The following is a 14,676-nucleotide window of genomic DNA, read 5'->3' on the forward strand; positions in this document are numbered from 1 at the left end:
CTCTAATTTGTGTTCTTTTTTTTTTTTTTTGGTACTGGGAATCAAACTCATGACCTCAGGCTTGCCAGGCAAGCGCTTATGTCACTGAGCTATATCCCTAGCTCCTATACTGATATTATTGTTTGATTCTACAAACTATCTAACTTCTTCTGAGAACCACTGATTATTCAAGAGAATATTGTTTAATTTCCTTATGTTTGCATAGTTTCTGTGGTTTCTTTTGCCATTGATTTCTAGTTTCAGTGCACTGTGATCTGATAATATGCATGAGGTAATATTCAGTCTTTTGCATTTTCTTAAGCATGCTTTATAGGTTATATATGTAAGTGGTCTACTTTGGAGAAAGTCCCACATGCTGATAAGAAGAATGTGTACTCTGTTGTTGGATGGAACATTCTGTAGATATCTATTAAGTGCATTTCTTCAAAGGTTTGTTTGAACTCTGATATTTCTTTGTTGATTCTTCATTTAGATGATCTGTCTATCTGTGGTAGCTAGGTACTGAGGGACCTCACTACAGTTGTACTGAATTCTTGACATGCTCTTCATCCTGGAAATACCTTATTTCTCCACCAATTTTTCAGGAATGTTTTGCAGCATACATTACATGGAGTTGGAAGTTTTTATCATTAGAGCTTGAAATACTTCTAACCCCCCTGGCCTTCAGTATTTGCATTGAGAATTGTAATAGATTGTAATGTTGCTGTAATTCTAAGGGGTTTAAATTCATATCTGATTGATTGTTTTTCTCTAACAGTGTTTAAGATTTTTGTCCTTGTCATTGACTTCAGATACTTTGAATATGATGTGGTGTGGAGAATTATTTTTTGATCTTGACTATTTGAGGTTTTGTATACCTAATTTATTGTATATTTATTGCTTTCCCGACTATGGAAAATTTTCTGTCATTATTACTGTGAACAGGTTTTTCATCTCAATTGTGTTGTCTTATGATTTTTTCACTTGCTCCAGTTACTTTTAGATTAGTCTTCTAGCAGCTGTGGACCTACTTTTCTTGTTCTCTTCTTGCTTTTAAGGTGGCTTTGAGTAGTTGATCTTTGGAGAAATTATTGACTTCTAGTTCTTTCTTTTTATTTTGTGGAAAAAAAGTAAAACAGAATTTCATAGCAAAATAATAGGAGAATAACATTAGGTAATACATTGTGTATTGTAACCTTTAAAGGAGTGACTCCGAATACAATATGTAGGCATAAGAACTCTTCCAATTGTTATTTGTATGAACTTTTCTTTTCAGTGAATTAAGAAACACTATTCATATAAACAACTTATATTTTTTTCCTCTTCCATTCCTTCCTTTCCCCCTTCCCCATCCTTTTGAAAAATTTCTTCCCATTTCACAATTTATACATTTTGGACCTTATTTGATCTTTTACTTTCTCACACCAGGGAGACAATATGATGTTTTTATATGTGAGTCTGATTTATTTCCCTTATGAGTATGGTCTCAAGTTACATCCATTTGCCTATAAAATCTAAAGTTGATCCTTTATGGCTGAGTAGTACTGCACTGTACAAATGGGTCACATTGTTTTTATCCATTCCTCAGTTTGGGTTGTTTCCAAAATTTATCTATTACATCTTGTGCTGTTATAAACATGGGTGCACATATCTCACTGTGGTATGACATTTTTATTTCTTTTGGGAAGATACCCAGAAGGGGAATAGCTGATCAAATGGGACCTCTTATGCTAGATTTTTGGAGAAGCTACATACTGACTTCAATAGTGGTTTCACCAATCTACACTCCTACCAAGAGTAAAGAAGGGTTCGTTTTTCCTCACAGACCCTGTAGCATTTGTTATTGGTTGATTTCTTGATGACAGCCATTCTTTCTGGAGATGAAATCTTAGTGTTTTAGTTTGCATCTCTCAAATGACCAATGATGTTGAACATTTTTTCATATATTTATTTGCCATTTGTATTTCTTCATCTGTGAAGTGCCTATTCGTCTAAGATGTTGTTATAATTTGGTTCTGAGTGTCCTCTGAAAGCCTCATGCAGTCATGGGGCAGGCTTCTAGAGTTTATGATTGATTCATGGGTATCAGTGCTACACCTACCCTGGGGTGGATAGTTTGTATATGTAAGGGAGAGAAAGAGGCTGCTTGCCACCACTCCTCCCTTTTGCTCTTGCTGCTTTTTGCTATTTTCTGTTGCCATGAACAGTTGCCCTCTGCCATGTGCCACTCTGCCTTGGAGCCAGCTAAGCATGGCATGAAACCTCCATAAACAGTGAGCTAAATGAACCTTTCCTTCCTTAAATTTGGGTGTCAGGTATTTTGTCTCAGCAACGAGAGAAAAGTAACGAAGACACATGACCATTTTTGGATAGGGGTCTTTGAATGTGGGGGTGTCTGATTTTTTTTAATTCTTTGTGTGTTCTACATGTAAGTCTTTTGTCTGAGGGACAATTGGCTAAAAATTTTCCCACTATATGGGATGTCTCTTCACATTATTGCTGATTACTTTTGATATTCAAAAATTTTTAACCAGGTGAGATCCCATTTGTTACTTCTTTGTTGATTTCCCATGAAGTTTTGGATTTGTTCATCAACTCTCTGCCCACATCTGTGACTTCATCATTTCTACCTACATTCTCTTCCAGTAGATTTAGTGTTTCTGTTTTAATATGTACATCTTTAATTCATTTTGACTTTGGTTTAGGGTAAGATAATAGACATGGATCTAGTATTAATCTTCAACATATAGAAAGCCAGTTTTTCTAGTATCATTTATTAAAGTGGCTATTTTTCTTCAAGTGAAAACATTGGCCCTTTTGTCAAAGATAAGATGGTTGAAAATGTCTGTAGGTATTTCTAAAATGTCTAATCAGTTCCACTGATCCTTAAATCTATTCTTTTTTTTTTTTGCTGGTACCATTCTTATTTTATCACAATAGCTTTGTAGTATAACTTGAAGTGAGGGATTGTGATGCTCCCTGCCTTGTTTTTGTTGCCCAGAATTGCTTTTGCTATCTCATATCTTTTCTGTTTTCAAATGGATTTTAAGAATGTTTTCTCTATATCTCTGAGGTATGCTAATGGTATTTTGATCAGGATTGCATTAAATATATATAACAATTTTGGGAGTACAGCCATTTTCACTATGTTGGTTCTTTCTATCCATAAGCAAGGGATATCTTTCCATTTTCTGATATCTTCTCTGATCTCCTAGTTCAAAGAACTGTAATTTTTAATTTATAGATCTTTTGCTTTCTTTGTTAGATTGATTCCTAAGTATTTTATTATTTGGATGGTATTATGAAGGGTGTAGTTTCCCTAATGTCTTTCTCAGTGAATTTGTTGTTTGTGTACAAGAGTGCTATTCATTTTTGAGTGTTTACTTTGTATCCAACTACATAACTGAATTTGGTCATTAAATCCACAAGTCTTTTGGTGACATATTTGGGGACTTCTATATATAGAGAATCTTGTCATCTGTGAATAGTGATAATTGAACTTCTTTCTTTCCTATCATTGTTTCTTTTATTTCTCTATTTTCTAATTGATCTGACTAATGTGGAAGAACTGTAATTAATTGGAGTGGTGATACTGGACATCCTTACCTTGTTTCTGATTTTAGAGGGAAAGCTTTCAGTTTTTGTCCATTTAGTATGAGGTTCACTATGGGTTTGTCATAGATGGCTTTTATCAGATTGAGATAAAGACCGTCTGTTTTAGCTTTCTGCAGGACTTTTATCATGAATGGGTGTTGGAATTCTGTAAAAAGCTTTATCTACATCCATTGAGATGATCATATGATTTTTGTCTTTGGCTCTGTTGATATGTTTTATTACATTTATTGATTTAAGTATTTTGATCCATCCTTGCATTCCTGGGAGGAGTCCTACTTTGTGTATAATCTTCTTGATGATTTATTGTTTTATTTGAAAGTACCTACTTGAAGATTTTTGCATTTATATTCATTAAGGAGATTTTTGGTTGGGTCTTTCTCTGGTTTTGATGTCAGGGTAATACTTGCCTCCAGGAATAAGTTAAGGAGTATTGCTTCCCCTAAGATTCATTAAATTATTTGAGGATTACTGGTATTAAATCTTCTCTAAATTTCTTGTAAAATTCAGCAGTAATTCCAGAGCACCTGGGCTTTTCTTTGTTGGTAAGGTTTTAATTACATTTTCAGTTACATTGATTGATACAGGGTTATTCAAAATTTGTATGGCTTCTTGATTCAACTTTGATAACTCATACATATCTAGGAATCTGTCCCTTATTTTTGTGTTTCCATACTGTCAGAGTGAAGTTTTACAAAGTAGGTATTAATGATATTCTGAATTTCCACAGGATCCATAGTGATTTTCCCCTTTCATTTGTCATTGTGTGAATTTGAATTTTGTCTTTCCCTTTCTTGATCAGGTTGGCTGATCAAATTTATTTTATCTAATCAATTTTATTTAATCTTTGAAGGACCCAACACTGATTCATTAAAGCTTTTTATTGTTTTCTTAGTCTCAATTTCATTAATATCTGCTCTGATCATTATAGTTTCCTCCCTTGTATTGGCTTAGGGCTTGATGCTCTCTTCTTTATCTAAAAGACTGAGGTGCAGCATTAGATTCTTTATTTTTGCTCATTCTGTTTTCCTGATGTGAAAATTCACCACTATAAATTCCCCTCCTATGATTGCTTTCATTGTGTCCCACAGGTTCAGATGTGTTGTATCTGCATTTTTGTTTAATTGTAGATATTTTAATTTAGTCCTTACTTTTATCTGTGACCCATTGTTTGTTTCAGAGGGTGTTATTTAATTGAAAGTGTTTATGGAGTTTTTGTGCTTTCTTTTGCCATTAATTTCTGATTTCATTGCACTATGATCACATAAAATACATTGGATAACTTCACTTCTTTTGCATTTACTTAAGTGTGTGCTATGGGCTAGTATATTGTCTGTTTTACAGAATGGTCCAGATACCACTGAGAAGAGTGCATATTCTGATACTGTTGACTAGAATACTCTCTAAGCATCTACAAAGTCCATTTGTTCACAGCTTTGGTTTATTTCTGATGTTTGGCTGGTTGATTTATCTCTTTGTGACAATAGGATATTAAGGTCCCCTTTTATAACTGATTTATTCCTTGTTAAATTTTTCATGGTTATTAATATATGTTTTATATAATGGGGGTCCTGTATTTATTGCATATATGTTTATGATTATTATCTCTTCCTCTTGAGATTTTCCCCCAAAAAAGTATGTAGTGACCTTGCTTATCTCTTTTGATCATTCTTGGTTTGAAGTTCTCATTGTGTGCAAACAGAATAGCTACTCCTGTTTTTTTCTTCTTTCCTGTTGCATAGAGTATTGTTTTCCATCCTTTGGCTTTTAGTCTATGAATTTATTTTTGAGTTAAAAGTGTTTTTTGTATACAACATATTGTTGGATCTTGTTTCTTGATCCATTCTGCCTGTCTGTTGCATTTGATTAGTCAGTTGAGACCATTTACATTGATGGTAATAATTGATTTGGCTTGTCCTTTTCATTTTACTTTCCTGTGATTGGTTCCCTGCTTTTCCCCTGTTTAATGCTTGCCCTGCCTAGTGATTTCTTTCTATTTTTCTTGGAATTGTGGTAATTTTTGTCTTTCTAGAGACAGTACCATTTGTCGGGTTGGTTTGGTGGTCAGGAATTTCTTCATTTGTTCTTTGTCATGGAAGTATCTCATTTTTTCATTCCTTTTGAAAGATAGTTTTTCAGCATACATCAATCTGGTCAAGACTTAATGGACTTCACTCCACTCTCTTTTTAACTTGCAGATTTATGTTGAGAAGTTTTTTTTGTGATTCTGATGTGTTTTCCTTTATAGATGATCTTTCTTTTCTCTAAAAGCTTTTAGTATTCTGTTCCTTTTTCTGAATTTCAGGGAAATTGATTATTATATTCCTGGGTGGAGATTTATACTTTTCCTGGCTAACTAGAGTGCTATATGCTTCACTGGTCTGTATTTCAGATTCTTTTTTTAAGTTTAGGAAATTTTGTACTATTACTTCTGCAATTACACTTTTTATGTCATTTGTTTTGGTATCTGCTGCTTCAATAACACCAATAAATCTTATATTATTTTTCTTTGCATTGTTTTGTAGATGTTGAATTATTTTTCCCTGTCCCTTTGTTTTTTGAACAGACCTTTCCTTTCTTGATTGCTAGCTTAGATCCTGTCTTCAAGGTCTGAAAGTCAATCTTTGGTTTCATGCATGTGGTTTTGGAAGATTTCAATGGAATTTTTAATTCCCTGGATATCTATTTCTTTCCTATATTGGGTGTTCATGGGTTCCATTATTTTTCTTTTCTCCTCTATTTTTTAATTTTTTTTTATTTTAAAGAGTAAAACAAGAATAACATAATAATAGGGGGGACTTAGCATATTACAGACAAAATGGTAGGAACTTATCAATGGTTATCGTTTTACATATTATTATCTACAAAATAGTTTCTCAGGAAAACAAATAGACAAATAATAGTGCGTTAGAGACAAAAGAGGTAGGAGATTATCAAGAGTTGTTGTGCTATACTTTGGTATCTTCAAAGTGGCTTCTAAAGAAAATAAATAGAGCTATACATGAGTGACCTATTGAAAAATCATTAACTATTCTCAATGGTTGTTGTAGGAAACACATAATAATAAACATACATCCATTTATGAAATAGGATAGGAACATTACAAACTTTACACAGTTATGGATAGATTAGTAGGAAAATATCAATGGCTGCTGTAATACATGGTGGTATCTTCAAAGTGGTTTCTCAGGAAGACAGAGATATGCAAGAAGGATCTAATAAGTAGTTACAGCCTAAGGGTTGTCAAAAATAGCATATTACCTCCTCACCAGTGACTCCTTTCACTGAGGTATGATGGCTGGAAGGAAGGCCAGGATTGAAAAGAAGGACCGAGAGACTTGCACCTGTGTCTAGCAACAGGCTGTTTTCTTGTTCCTCCATAGTCATGATTACCCAGGACTCCTCGATGGAGATGACAGTCTGGCCAGAGGGAGAAGGCAGACCATGCCCCAAGCCCTCTCATTCCTGTTGGAGTAACTGGTAGCATGGGTCTGAGCTCTGGGGCCTCCACCTCAGAGGGCAGACCGATCTCCAGTGGTCTCCTTTGCATCCAGGGCATGGCCCATGGGGCCTCTTAGGGCAGTTCCTCTTGAGGTGGCCTGGCTTTTAACAGTGGTAGCAGATGAATGCAGTTGTCGAGTTCTTGGAGCCCCGGGAATCAGACCTGGGATCTGTTTCTCTTAGTGGTGCAGCAAAAGCAGCTGCTTTTTCTCGGTCTCTTTGTTTTCTCTCCTTGGCCTCCTCCTCATCATGGCTATAGAATACTGAGGAGGCAATTATTACTAACATCTCAAGAGAGCTATCTGAGGTGAAAGCCAGTCTTTGTAGCTTTTTCTCTCCAGCTTCCCATTGCTTTGGGACCCCACAATTCTCCTCTATTTTTTATCTCTGTCTACTTTAGATTTGCTGAGTAATTCCTTCTTTATAGTCATCATTTCTTTTCTTTAATCTGAGAAATTATTTCTGATCTGATTTCCTCTATGGCCTCATGGGTTTGTTTCTTTATTTTTGTAGCTATTATTTCAGAAATTTCAGGTGTATGTCTTCCATTTTCCTCTACCTTGTTGTCTCCTGAACTTGTTCTGGGTAGCCTGGAGATGTGAGCTCGCATTTTGGTTCTCTGACTTGTCGTTTTCTATATTAAATTTTTCTATTGTATTTTCTCTGTTGATTCCTGTAAGTTTTTGTAGTAGGAGGTATTATCACTAGTTTCAAGACCTATACAGGAATTCTGTTCTTCAGGGATGTCTTCTGTGTGTAAGAGGCTCTTCATTTGTGTCTGCTTCCAAGATTCTACCTTCTCAATTTATTAAGAGTGAGATTCTGTTATTTGTTTGGCTCAGTATCCTGTTGTTTGGTGCTGGGTTGTTGGGAGGTTATTATCCCAGAGTTTCCCAGCATTGTTTCAGAAGGGAGAACAACTGATTGATACAGATATGACATCCTAGCTAAAGTAATGTAGTTAGCAGTATCAATAGCATCACACACAGCTTAGAAACTGACAAACTGTGATACCTATTAATTTTGTACCTTAAACCTCAGGAGGAAAACTTACGGTTATATAACAGAACCCATTGTAAATTGTGAGCTTGTATGTAAAGTGTTTCATGTTGGTAGAGTGGTTTTACACTGTGGTGAGAAAATTTTAAAAAGATAGTGGATGAAACAAGTAACTGTAGAGAAGTATAGCAGAAGCAAAGCTGCAGGACAAAGGATGGTCATGCAAGCTTTGAAAAACTAGATAACAGGGGAGAAGATAAATAGTGAAAGAGTAAGCAAGGAATTATCAAAGCTAACCAGAATGGTTACAGAGAATATTTATTCATATGAAAATATTGTTGAATCTAGAGAGATAAGTTGAGATACAGAAGAAAGATTACAAATAGATTAGAACAATTATATAGGTAAAAGACCAAAACATGGAGAAAAGGAAACAAATCAGCAAAGAAAGAAGAAAGATAAAATATAATAAAAAATCCAAATTTCTCTGGTGTCCATGGACAGCTCAAAACTACTAGGTAACCCCACCAAGCCTGAGGTAGAGTTTGTGGTGGATGTGAGGCTAAACTTGGCCTCCAGATATGGGAGCCTGGGGCCAGTCTTCAGCAGGTATTTTCTGTCTGTGTTTTAGAGGCCTGCCCACTCCTTACCCCATTCCTATTGGCTTCTCTCTCCCAGTTTCTGTGGTGCTTTCAGAGAGACAGGTGGCTGTTCCCGTTCTGTGTATAGTTAGCGTCTCCTCATCCTTTCTCAACCTTGTGTTCCTCTGCAACTGGCAAGTCTCTGTTCTAAGCTTGTTTGTTGTCGGGAGGGGTGGGATGCTGTGATGTGGTCTCACTCTCTGCTCTTACAGGTGCTGTCCAAGGCTTCTCAGTCCCAATTCACCAACCGTATTCTGGTATATGAGAGAAAGGGAGAGTGCTAACTTCCCATTCTTTGCTTTGTGTAGTCACCCAACTGTGCTGCAGTTTGTAACTTTGTTGGGCAAGGTGGGTTGGTGTGCTGTCAGGTGCCTTTTTGCTCTTGCCCCCACTGCGGTGAGAGCCCTGGGCTGCACAGTCCCTTGGTGCAAGTCTTTTTAATTCATGCATCTCTCTAGTCACAGGTCTTGGGGGAAGGGTTAGTTTTTCCATTCATTATGTACCTTTTGGTCTTTAGTCCTGTCCCTAGAGGTTCCAGTTAGCACTTTGGTGCACAAAAGGAAAGTGAGGAAAAGAAGAGGAGAGGAGAGAAGAGGGGAGGGGAGAGGGGAAAAATACAGAAAAGAATAAAGAAAGCTGATGGATTTCAGGGAGGGAGCAGTTCACTTCTGTGTGTGCTGGTGTAATTTACTTCTGGGCTGTAGCATCCTCTGTTTGGAGGAAGGCAAAAGAGGCACGAAACCTTTTATTTCAAGTTTATACTGTGTGCCTTGATTTAGCCACACTATTTTAGTGTATACATTTTTTTTCCTTCTTCTTTTGAGCTTCCTACTATGGGAGGCAGTCGACTGTGATCCAGCAATCCACCAGCAGCTGAATGGGATGGCTGGCCTTCTTATTAAGTCTTTTATGTATGTTTTCCTATATCTATTGTCTTCTAGTTCTAAAATTCTGTCCTCACGTTGATCATTTTTGCTGCCCATACTTTCAATAGTATTTTTAATCTACTGTATTACTGATTGAAACTTTTTCATGCACTTTTCTTTTCTAAACTGGCCATTTATTTGTTGTTTTGTTTACCTTATCTATATTTTGATTAGTGTCTTCTGAAAGGTCCTGTAACATTTTGGTTATTACTTCCATCACCTGTTTAGTTATGTCCTCTGTGATGCTGCTAAGTACTTCTCTGATATTTTTTCTCAGCTCCTTTGTTATCCTTTTATGCATTCTTGTGTGTGATTTATACTATTTTTCTCCTTGACATTTCCTGGATTGGCTTTCCAGGAGTTGAAGTTTTGGGACGAAATTTTTCAATGTCATAAACGTAATCTATGTGTTGACTTACTGAAGAAAGCCATTAATAGTAATTATTGTTTGAACAAGATAATATCAAACATGTCAGCTACATACCATCACCAAAGACAAACTGGATATTAACAGTATGAGATCCAATTATGTATCACCCTTACCTATAAAGAAGAAATACAAAAATTGGGGAGCAAACATCAATAAACATCAATAAAATATGCACTATATTAGACACATATATCTCCACTAATAGTCCGAAAGAATTCCACAGTAATTTTATAGAGTCAACTATCTAAAAACCAATAAAACTTTATGATTATTTTATTAAGATATAGGGGTTTTGGAACAGGGAAATGCAAGAAGAAAAAATTGAAATATTGAATGATATGATATGAAAAGGAGAACAGAAAAGTGGGACAAATGATCCTATCGGGGTAGAAGCATTTTATAGAATTAGGTAAAAGTAACCAGAAAAAATTGGTAAGAAATAGATGATAAAAATAAAAGGAGAAAAAATTGGATAAGGAATAAAAATAAGAGAAAAAAGTAAAGGGAGAAAAAGTTAAAAGGCAGAAGAGGGACAAAAGAAAGCCCAAGAGGGAAAAGCAAGAAAAAGAGGAAAAAAGATAATCAAGGCCAAAGAACAAAGGAAAATTCCCAACACTTTAATAATCTAGTGACAAAGAGAAAGGAAAAAGGAATCTACACTCACAAAGAAATATAAGAAATTTTTTTCTTTTATTTTGAATGCATGACTTTGTTCCAAGGTCTACACTTTTTGAGCAGTGCCCAAGTCGAGATATATTCCTGTTCAAGCTGGTAAGGAAGATTACTGAGCCCAGATTTTTGCTGGATACAGGCATCTAAATAATAGGGGAATAACAGCAATGCTATTATTTTCATTTCCAGAACAATTCAGGCAGGATTTGGCCTCTAGCCACAGAAGCAGGGCCTCTGTCCTTTAGCTCAAACCCCTCATGGGGTCTCTTTCAGGTCTGTACCCTCACTGTGGTTGTCTCTCATGGCTGTCTGTCATCCAGTCACTCTGGGACCATAACATTGTGAGCTCTAGAGTGGAGCCACATGGCTCTTGGTTTCAAACAATCAAAGCTTCCCCAGGATTGTGTCTGACGGAGCATTTTTTTCAGGGATAGGGCAGGTGCTTATATTAGTTCCTCACCAGCTGTCCCCTGTGGAAACAGTCAATAGGTACAGTGTTTCATGGTCACCTTGCAGATCACAGAAACAACCCATTCCTTCAATTCTGGTGGTACGTTTATCCCTGGAGTCCCCAAAGTTCATTTTGTCTCTGTAGGTTTGCCATCCTTTGTCCCCCATGTACAACAGGCCACAAGCCATGAGCCAGGAACCCAAAGAAGGGGTGATTGTCTCTTACCTTCTACACACTGTGTTCTGTTTCTTCAATTTCTCTGTAATTTGTAATTTTCCTTTGAGATCCCTTCTGTTTCCTGGGGAACTACTTGTCTATTTCTTTTTCAAGTTGTTTTCCAGAGTCTGGATTAAAAATCTCACAGAAGTTGAGTTGTTATCACTAACCACATCATTTATTTTTCTTCTGCCTTATCATTTCACTTTTCCTTCTTTTCACTTTGACTCATTTTTTAGTGGGACCTATGTACTGTGAAAACAGCTTCTTCCTGTGTTTGTGGTTGTGATGGACTTCTGTAGAACAAACCCTTGGGAAATGCTCCTCAATTTTCTATAATAAAGTCGTGAGTGGAGTCACAAAGGGGATCCAAATGTCCATCTCAAGGTTACTTGTTATTATGGTTTGTATTTGGATGACCTCCCAAAGCCTCCTGCAGTCATGGAGGTGGGCTTTTTAGAGGTGGCTGAACCTAGAGTTTGTGATTGGTTAGTGCTGGGCTTGGGGGTGTGAGTGCTGCACAAGCCCTAGTGTGGATAGCCTGCATATCATATGAGGGAGGAAAAGAGTCTTCTTCCTCCCTTTTGCTCTTGTTTCTTTTGCTGTTTTTTGACACCTCAGCCACCATAAACTGTTGCCCCTCTGCCATACCACCTTGCCTTAGAGCCAGCTCAATATAGACTGAAACCTCTTCAAACTGAGACAAATAAACCTTTTTTTACTCTTAACTTTTGGTGTTAGGTATTTTGTCTCAGCAATGAGAAAAAAATAAGGGTGGGTTAGACAACATAGCTGAATAGAGGAAGAGCCTTGTTCTTAGAGAAATTCAGCTAAAACACAGGTAATTGGAAGAAAGGCGAGGAACATACAACCTGAAACTAAAATCAGTCTGACATAAGAGATTCATAGATCAAGCAAAACGTAGATAAAGGTTTTTAAAAAACAGCCAGCCAGCCCATCTGGCTGCTGGTGGATTACCAGATTCAAACAACTGCTTGCCATACCTGCAATCTTAAAAGAAGAAAAATAAAAAGGATATAGTAAAATAAATGTGGCCACATCAAGCCATACAGGATAGACTTTGGATATAAGGTTCCCTGTCTCTTCTGCCTTTTTCCAATCAGAAGACATTACAGTTCAGCAATAAATTCTGCTGACATGAATTGCTCCATCCCCGATAATTGGCAAATTTGGGTTTTTTTTTTTCCTTTTTTTCATTCCTTGTTTTTTCTTTTCTTTTTCTTTCTACTCCTTTGTGCACCAGAGTGCTAACTGAAACTGTCAGGAACAAGATTAAAGTCTACAGTTATGTGTAGCAAATGGAATAGCTAACCCCTCCTGCATGACCTGTGGGTAGAGAAGCACAGGGAATTAAACAGCCTTGTACCTCAGGATTGTGCAGCCTCAGAATGTCCCCATCTTGCCAGGAGTGGGAGCAGAAAGGAATCCCACATAACCCCATCTTGCCTGAGGAAGTTACAGACTACAGCAGAAGTGGGTGATGGAGGCAGTGAAATTTGTAATGTAAGGAATAGGAAGTTTGCACCCTACCTTGGGAGAAGAGTAAGAATTGGGACTGAGCAGCCTTGGACTGCATCAGCAGGAGCAGGGAATAAGACAATGTCACACCATCCCACACCACCCTGCAACAAATGACCTGAGAGTACAGAGACTTTCCAGTGGAAGAGGAACATAAAAGGATAATAAGGAACAGGAGGAGCCAAAGGTGCATGGGACTGATAACAGACCCCTGTCTCTCTGAAAAGACAGCACCTGGAGAGAGCAGCTGCCAAGAGAAACAGGGTAAGGAGTGGAAGGCTGATAGGGGACATACAGAAAGTACTGGCTCAAGACTCTGGCCCAAGGGCCACATATCTGGAGGCCAAGATTAGCCTCAAATCCAACACAAACTCTACTGCAGGCTGGGCAGAGTTATGGAGTAGTTTTGGACTTTTGGTACACACCAGAGAAATTTGGATCTTTAAATTTTATTTTATTTTTCTTTTTTGCTGTTTTTTTCCAGTTCTTTTTTCTTGTTTTATTTTGTCTTTCACATTTCTTTTTCTGCAAATCTATTTGTCTTCTTTTCCTGTTTCTTCAGTTTACCTCTCTAGACTTATATTTTCACATGAGTGAATACTCTCTCTATTTTTCTGGTCAGCTTCACTAACCCCTTGCTTATTCCTTCATTCTTTATCTTCTGCCATATTTTCTAGTTTACCACAGCTTACATGATCATCCTTTGTCCTCAAGCCTGTCTTCTACTTTATTTCTTTTCAGTTATTTCTGTTCTATTCACTACCCTTCTTAAATTTCCCCACCACAGGGAAAAAACCACGCTACCATGGGGAATCACTTTGCACACAAGCTCCCAAATTGTGATTGGTTCTGTTATATAGCTAGATTTTGCTTCTCTGCTTGAAGGTCCAAAATTAATAGTTATGACAGTTTACCTGTTTCTAAATTGTGCTTGATGCTATGCTTAGGGCTAATTGTACTTTAGCTAAGATGGCATATCTGTTTTACTCAATTCTCAGTTCTGTAACAATACTGGGAAGTTCTGGAGTAATAACCTCAACATACCTCAAGCTCTCCTCCTCAACCATCTACCTCTATCCATCACAAATAAGCATATATGCCTCCTGTATGCATATATAATTAGGCCAACAGTCATTCAACCTGGATGTCACACAAGTTTAGTAAACTATTCCTTGCTCCATCAAAATCTTGACCATCAACCAGCTGATGTGCCAACACTGACCTCTTCAAAATGAAAAAAAGGATTGTCCTGTGGGATAGGGCAAACAAATAATGTTGACGGTGGAGAGTTGTGCAGAATTCTGGCTGAAGAAAGACACCCTTGTTGGAAACCATGAGCCTGTAAGCTCCCTTCTAAAGTCCAGACATACACATAGAGGCTACTTGAATGTGTATTTTGGTGCTTGTACTGATTGGCATTTCTTGCTACTACATTGTGCATATTGAGTGGGCTGATTTTACGTGGCTCTTTTTTACCTGAGTCTAAGGTTGAATGGCTTGCATATGAATCCCTGGCCTTGGAGAAAGCACAGTTGTGTGCCACTGACTTAGCCATACATGGAGACCATCACTTTAACCAGTGTTTGCAGTAGGCCTGTGATTTAACACTTCCAGTGGAGTCACACTGAGCACAATGGCATGTCTTTTACAAGGGATTTTTCTTTCTTCTTGCAAAACAGGAACCCAGAGAAATGTATATGGCTGAACCAA

General features: G+C 37.1%; 1 long non-coding RNA gene across 1 annotated transcript in view; it reads left to right on the forward strand.

Annotated features, from left to right (window-relative positions):
• Nucleotides 1-14,676, forward strand: part of LOC106146273 — a 34,105-nt gene that overhangs the window by 19,097 nt on the left and 332 nt on the right. The gene's annotated exons all lie outside the window — the stretch shown is intronic.

Source organism: Chinchilla lanigera, unplaced genomic scaffold (genome assembly GCF_000276665.1).
Source record: "Chinchilla lanigera isolate Chin_1 unplaced genomic scaffold, ChiLan1.0 scaffold00074, whole genome shotgun sequence".
Taxonomy (NCBI): domain Eukaryota; kingdom Metazoa; phylum Chordata; class Mammalia; order Rodentia; family Chinchillidae; genus Chinchilla; species Chinchilla lanigera.